The sequence below is a fragment of the Euprymna scolopes genome, chromosome 29, assembly GCF_053919585.1.
Source record: "Euprymna scolopes isolate OS-2025 chromosome 29, ASM5391958v1, whole genome shotgun sequence".
NCBI lineage: Eukaryota > Metazoa > Mollusca > Cephalopoda > Sepiida > Sepiolidae > Euprymna > Euprymna scolopes.
The window spans coordinates 377,501-385,878 of NC_136510.1; positions in this window are offsets into that span (position 1 = coordinate 377,501).

An 8,378-nucleotide genomic window follows, 5' to 3' on the forward strand; every position below is an offset into this window, starting at 1 on the left:
AAATCGAAATTGTTTATATATATAATATATAATTCGAGTTTTGCATCTGTTTCTGTATTTATATATAAAAACATGTGCATATATAGATAAACCTTTACGTGTAAGACTACAGAGGTAAATTGAGTATATATTCAAGCGAACGTAGTATTAGCATTATTTGCAATGTTAACAAGGCGACAGCTGTTTTTTGCAAGTGAATTAAACCATATAAATTTCATGTCAATTTAATGTCAGTGGGAAAACAACTTTCGTAGAGGAAACGCGAGTTTGATTTCATTATATTTACAAAAATCTGTTGTATCTGCAGAGTCTATTCCCTATTTAAATATGGATGTGTCATTTGGAGTGCCAAAATTTGTTTATGTGTCTATGTTTATCTATCTGTTTGCCAAGCGATATAATATCAAACATCAGCAGCAACTAACTTGAAGTATTAGTATTGTTTGTACATAGGATAACAGTTTATTTTACTTATTGTCTTCAATAATACACATATATATTTTAATCACAGAAAATGTATAGTATGTCAACTTCATTTTTGGGATTTAGATAAATTAAAATAATTCCAATTGTTCTAACTAACCGTAATTTGCGATTAACTCCCTACGTGACCTTTCTGTTACTTTGTTTCTATCTATCATCCTCAGCATCTCTCATTGTGTTTTGTTAACACTCTTATTGTTTGTATATGCTTGACGCCCAATACACAGTATCTACCACTCTCGCTATATATATATATATATATATATATATATATATATATATATATATATATATATATATATATATATAAATGACAAAATATATTTATTCCAAATTCCAAGTTCATATTAACGTTTATTTCTTTCAGCATGATAAAAATCAAAGATGGCGTAAATATCATAAAACACAATTGAAAATACTCTTCGGATTTTTTTTTTCGGATTTATGTAATCATGATTAAATTCTTTTTTTTTCTATGAGTTCTTATTCTTCTGAGTCAGGGCGAAAAATTTTTCAGAAATTTGCATAATATTTATATGATTATTTCTGTGCTATGAAACAGGTGCTGTCAAGAATTGAACATTTTAACATGCTGAAATAAATAAGCCGTAAGATGAACAACATCTTCGAATTTGGAATACAGACATGTTGATATTTATTTGTACATGATCTGAGTTATATTTAACATACATCGATATTAATAAATACAAAGATTGGTTTGAACAAAGGTTGAAATATAATTGAATAAACATATTTCCCTCATATATATGTGTTTTTATAAATTATATTTCACATTTTATTTAAACCAATTCCTTAATTTATAAAGCTCAATGTAATTACAGAGCATATAACAAATAAATGCCAAAAGTCTATATTCCAAATTTCAGATGTTGACCATCTTACATTTCTTTAAGTACGTTAAGGTACAAAATTCTTGATAGCATCTGTTTCGTAGTGTAAAATCATCTATTTAATTATTATATCAATCAATGAATTTATTCTGCCCTTAACTCACCAGAACATTATGTAATAAAAGAAAAATAAAAGGTTATTGCTACTTCTCTTCCACTTTTCGGATTTTGTAATCATGCCCATTTTAATCTATTTTCTTCTAATGAATTGATAGGTGCTTTTTCTTCTGATTAGTTAAGAGCAGAATAAATTCATTGATTGATACAATAATAAAATTGATGATTTTGCGCTACGAAACAGGTACTGATAAGAATTGTGCATGTCAACGTGCTTAAAGGAATAAATTGTAAGATAATAACCATTGGAATATAAACTTTGTCATTTATTTGTTATACACACACACGCATATATATATATGTGTGTGTGTGTGTATATATATATATATATATATATATATATATATATATATATATATATATATATAGATATATGAGTTTATATGAAAAATATACTTTTAAAATATATATTCCTTATAATATCATTGAAATGGGTTCAAATAACAAACTCATTAATGTTGATTAAGAATCTTCCAACGTGATGTGTTGTTTTTTTTTAGTTTTTCTGACTCCCATTTTATAGTGATTTTTTGTTTTTCTGATATGCCACTGTTCTTATATCTATTATGCACATTTTTTTTTCCTATTAGTTTGTTTTAGAATACTATGCCTGTATCTTATATTAACAAGTTAGGAATAAGTCGACTAAACCTGTTACTTCTACGCATGCGCAAATATACATTTTTATGTTAAAGTCCCTTCATTTTTAATGTTTTCTTATCCGTCTGTGCATAGCTCAAACGGCAATAACTCAGACCGGAGCGCTAAATGTTTTGGTTTCGATTCATGCTGATGGCACCTAAGTCATTTTTTTTTTTAAAATTTGAAGTCATTACTATGTATTGAGAACAATATAATAATCAATAGAGGAATGCTTAGATTAAAATATCATATTTAATCGTATTTTACTACCGACAACGCCAGGGAGCCACTACTATATATTGAGTGGAATATAGCAACCAATATAATTTTGGCTCTATAATAATACATATGAAATCTCCATAAATTAAAGTATAATATTTAAGCTTATTTTACAACCAGGCAACGCCGGCCGACCGTCTAGTATATATATATATATATATATATATATATATATATATATATATATATATATATATATATATATATATATTATAACAATGTTAAGATGTTTGGATGTATAAAGGTTAACACAAATATATATGCATACACACAGTGTGGTTGTTTACAGTGAATTTTATGGATGACAACTTGCGTTTCATGCATACTTGGTGATATTTGAGTTGGACAACAAAAGGATGACCCAAATATACATTATTGTGCCGTACTCAGATAATTTAACTAAACATCTTCGTACATCCATTACATATTTGTTCAAATCTTTTTCTTTTTTTTTTTGTATTTGATACATTCATAAAAAAAAGAGTTCACACAAAAACATCTTTGTAACCACAAAATCTGTCAATGACATTTATGTACATATTTTGTTGTATACATTAATAATACACACACACACACACACACACACACACACACACACACACACACACACACACACACACATATATATTATTTTATGTATTCATATAAATGTTATAAGGATATGTACTATTTTATGTATCGATGTTCAATTTTTAATTCAACAATGATTACTACGTGAATAGAGCTTAGATACTAAGTTATGAAAATATATGACAATTAAGCTACTCATAATCTTCCGCGTTTTATGCTCGTAGGACTCGTTAGAGTAAAATGCATTTTAGCTTGACAAGTCTCTACGGGGATGAAACGCGAAATATTCTGTATAGTTTAATTACCATAAATTTTAATAAGTTTGTACTCACACACACACACACACACACACACACACACACACACACACACACACACACACACACACACACACACACACACATATATATATATTAACAATTGAGTTTTCCGTTATATATAGCAATGGTATTAGATGGAATATAATGTATGATTTGATATCAATATAGGAACAATAAATGCGTGCTGTAAAATATGTACTCTAAAAATCCCTTAAAATCAGAAAGCAGAAAAAATTACATCTGGAAGCAATCCGGAGAAGGCCAAATAAAACTAACACATGAATAATCAAAGATTTCAGATTGGTAGACAAAGTTAGTAAAAAAAAAATAAATAAAAAAAAGCAAGACAAAAAAACAAAACACACACACAACAGTTAAACACTGTAAAAAGAAAACAAAGTGTTCTTAACAATGGGAAATATTTAAAGTATATTATGCCAAAACTTTTATGAAGTTAACAGTCTGCGAATCAAGATAAAATAATTTGAAGATGAAGAGTTCTATTTTAGCAAAGGGTTACGAAATTAAAAAGAAATAATATTGAGAAAGTACGAATTGCAAGAGACATAATCTAAACTTGTAAAACAGAGTTCTTATATTGTAATTAAAGACATAGTGTAAATTAAAAATATGAATTTTCTAATTAGACTAATAATTATATTATTCTTCTGTTAACAAATAATGTTTAACTAATACAAAAATATGTAATTAATATAAAAATGTTACACGCAAGCAATAGCCAAGATATCATTGTTATAAAATTGGATGAAGGGATAAAACTAATGGATATAAAAGACACGCAAGAAAAATACTAAATGAGAAAAGTAAATATAAATAAGAACTAAATGCATAAAAATATGGCAAAAATCACAAAATGCAACCGCTAGAAATAGTAATAATCCAAAACCTTATAACAATCACTCAAAGCAAAATAAGAGACTTAATAATGAAGAAAAAAATTGTAATTGTAGAACACGCGCATTTTATCCATTACAACATTAATGCCTAAACAAAAGTACTGTTTACTGAGCCAGTATTTAAAAAAAGCCCGCATAACAAAAAGTATTACGTGGATATAATCTTCCTGGATTTTAAAACCAAATATTACAATTATAAAACCACATCCAAATACAAAAAAAAAAAAAAAACACCGAATAAAAACAGTACTAGCGACTCATTACTGGAAACTCCAAGAAAGCGAAGCTTCTCTATAATTAAGTGGAAAAATATACCATACACCAGTTCATGTAAAAAATTAAAGACCTTCGTAAATTATGCCTGGTTAAAAGTTTGAAATCGTAAACTTTTAAGACTTCCCAAACCGATCCAAACGCAGAAGTGAAATAACAAACAACTGTATACACAAAACAAACTTTACTTAGGACAACAATGCATAAAAATTTTTAAAACATAATAAAAAACACTTTGCTAAACCTTTACCTGAAAAAGAAATAGAAAAATCACTCCAAACACGCGTGTGAAAATAAGGTTTCCTATTAATTCAATACATTCAGAAAACGAGTGCATCAAGACAAGAGAAGGTAAAAATTTGCCAAACTTTTGTTTGAGAGAAGTCCGCCGGTTACGGGCTAATAGAAAAATTAATTTACTTTCGCAGATTGGTTTATAAATCAAGACTCGGAAAACACAAAAGGAATTTTTATCACTTATTTTATTCGCTGTTACTATATTTTCTTACAGTTTTCTATTTTATGTACCACAGGGCCTTCGAGAACTCGCCAGTGAGAGCAAATGCTGAGAGCGTCTCTTTATCGAATCACAGGATCCATTTTGATGTTTTAAGTTCGCCGATAGTATCTCCTATTTGTTTGTTTTCGTGCATACCTTAACTGGACTACAAATCGCTTTTGTTTATTTTTCGAATCTCACAATATTGAATTCGAATTCTATCAACACATTCTTTACGAACTTCTAAACTTAACCAAGTACACTTTTTGTTACAATGAGTATCACAGTCGCTTACCTCCCTCCCCCAGATACAATCGTGTTACGATTTAAATTTATGTGTTTTGCATAAGTTCAGACAGATACAGCGTGCTATCATTAATAAACTTAGTTAAAGCAAAATATTAACAAACTAGCGCAATTCGGGAAAATTCTTCAGTGCTTACTACATCAATCTGTATAATTGACTGTTAAAAATAGCAGTGTTTTTTTTCAGTGATAAACATATTTCCTGTTCAGTGCTTTTAAGAAGAAATGGCTGTTTGTTCTTCCATATAAATAATTGTCATTATCAACTAAACATTGTTTAAATAAATGTTTCTTCTGCATGTATTTAAAATGGCAGCTATTTCATTCTTTTTTAAAGAATAAAATATTCTCTACCTACTTACTGTAGGAATAATTGTCAGTTGGATATTTGTTAAATCAATAAAACAAATCTCACATTTTGCAATGTATTTATTTAAAATTATACGGTTTTAGTCGATCGGATGACATAATCTGATTTGGAAAGAATTCGTTTCAAAATAGGTAATGTCGGAGTTGTTTTCTTAGTGACATCAGTTCAATCGTCAATCACCATCTTTGCTGATCGGACTATCTGATTTTTTTTTATTCTGTGAAATACGATAATGTACGTAGGGACATGAAATGTCTTAGCGTATTCTTATCTAGATCCTTCCATAACTGATTGGCAGGGCTTCATTCTAGCCAAAGCATATATTAAAGGCTAGTGTCCGAATTGCATTTACATTTTTAACCCACATAAACTTACTTAAAAAATAAAACAAAAAGCATATCGATTTGTAAATAGATATGTTTCGTTGTTGCAGTCAAGAAATATGCGCAGATCGATGTTTTCTTGTATTTTATCGAAATATGTTTGTGTAGGTTAAAATGTAAATGCTTTCAGTAAAAGAAATCATGGCAGAAATGAAAATAAAATAAATTTATGTTTATCAATTAAAGCATTTCAATTAAAACGTTAATGTATTCAGCTTAGATTTAAAAAGAGTAAACTCATAAAAAAGACGTTCAAATAAAAAAATCCCATTCAAACTAAAAATAATTAGATATTAAATTTACTTTTGCAATTTTTGTAATCGTTTTTATCGCTTAGAGTGAATCGTTTATTGTAAAAAAAAACTCGACTTTTGTTATAAACTTTAATTATCGCCATAAATGACTTTCTAATTGACCGTCCAAAAGTTTAAACTTATTTTCGAAAGTATCATTGGTTCGAATTTCGAGTTTTTATATTAAAAATGAATTGAATTAAAACAGGTCGGTTATTTTGCTGATCGGATCATTATAATAGTATTTCAATTTCAATTTTTATGGTAGGAGTAGCGGTGCATTGCTGAGTTTTTGCTTGTGAAGTCAAAATCACGAAACGAGGAAAGAATAGACTTGCCACTTAAGAAGAATTAAAAAAACTTAAATGAAACGATCTGTTTCGTTTCGCAGCACACAGCTCTGCCATCGGATCCCAGATTACACCATCATCACTAGGAGAAACTGCTTCGCAATTTCGGCCCTTATTCTTCGACTATTATTCTGAAATGTCAGGGCCCCTTAGTCAGGACATGATTATGAAGCTCTGGTGTTATCAATCAACATCGAGTTTTCAATTACTATCAACAAGTGATTTTGGTTGCATTGTGACGTCATATTAACTGACATCATGACAGTATCCTGCATGTGGCGTCAGCACTGTTTTTCACCTTTTGTTTAAAATCAAAATTTCATCTCTTTTCTTCACTTCGTATCATCTCTCTTCAGACTAACCAATAAGATGTTTTCTATGTCCTTCATCAATTTTCTTAATTCTTTGTTGTTAGAATAAAAGTGAAATCGAAATAGGTTACAACCGTTCGTTACACATTTTCTCTAGCCTCAACAGTCAAATAACAGAATTCAACCTTTCATACTTTATTCTGACACCATTGTAGCAACTATCTGTAGTTGATCTCTTTCCCATTTTCTACTGCAGTTAACGTTTCTTCCCAAGTTAGTTTTAATTCTAGTATTATTCTTTCTTTCTTTTTTGTGGTGATACGACAATAGCTGAATGTTGTTCAGATGATACAAATGAGAACATCAAAAAGTTTCTAAATATAAACTTAACTTCCATTTTCTAATCTGTCTATTATCTATTTTTTGTGGTATTTAGGTGGCTACTCAGATAATGTTTTGCATCTGCTTTGCGGAATTTCGTTTTATTCACTTGTTTAATCCGAAGTAATTTTCAATTATTGCAAGCATTTTGTTGTGATGCCACGTATATCTTTCTGTTGGCAGCTCACACTTTGAAAGACTATGCCTTGGCATTCTCTTTTGCTCACACCGGCATCTATCACTAGCATTAGCACTATCACGTATCTCTAAACGAACAAGATTGGCAAGTGATTGCAGTTCATCATACGTTGATCTAATCAGAAATAAAATCATTGTCTGTTCCCAGATCCATATTTCTTGCCATACAATGTTCAGCTCTATAGCACTACCCACCATCGTAAGCAATTTCCTTGTTGATCACATTTTACAGTATGTAAATATCAGTTCTCTTGAACTTCTCCCCTATTTTCTTTCACAACAGCATCCCTATGATTCCTTAAAGAACACCTGGATTTTTTTAAAAAGTTTTCAAATATGTACTACTTCAACAATATCTGCATGTTCATTGTTATTTCATGATCGACCGCAGTTTCTGCTTAACCTTTTTATTTTCTTATATATCATTTTTTATGTTTTTGTTTTTCATTATAATAGTAATAAGAATAATTAAGCAAAGTGGTGATCAAAACAAAATAATTAGACAATTAATGCAATTAGACGTAACCCTCAAACTTTAAAGTCATACAGAATTAATCAAAATAGATAGATAAAGCAAATTCAAAGATATATAAGAAACTCAGTATGGAATGTATAACGCATATAAATTCTGTATAATACTAATAGGCTAATAAAATACATGCAAATATATGTATTTTAATGTTTAAATATTTCAAATAAACCTAAAATAAATATAATATAATAATATTATGAATACATAGAACTATATAAACCAAAGAGGAATATAAGCAGTATA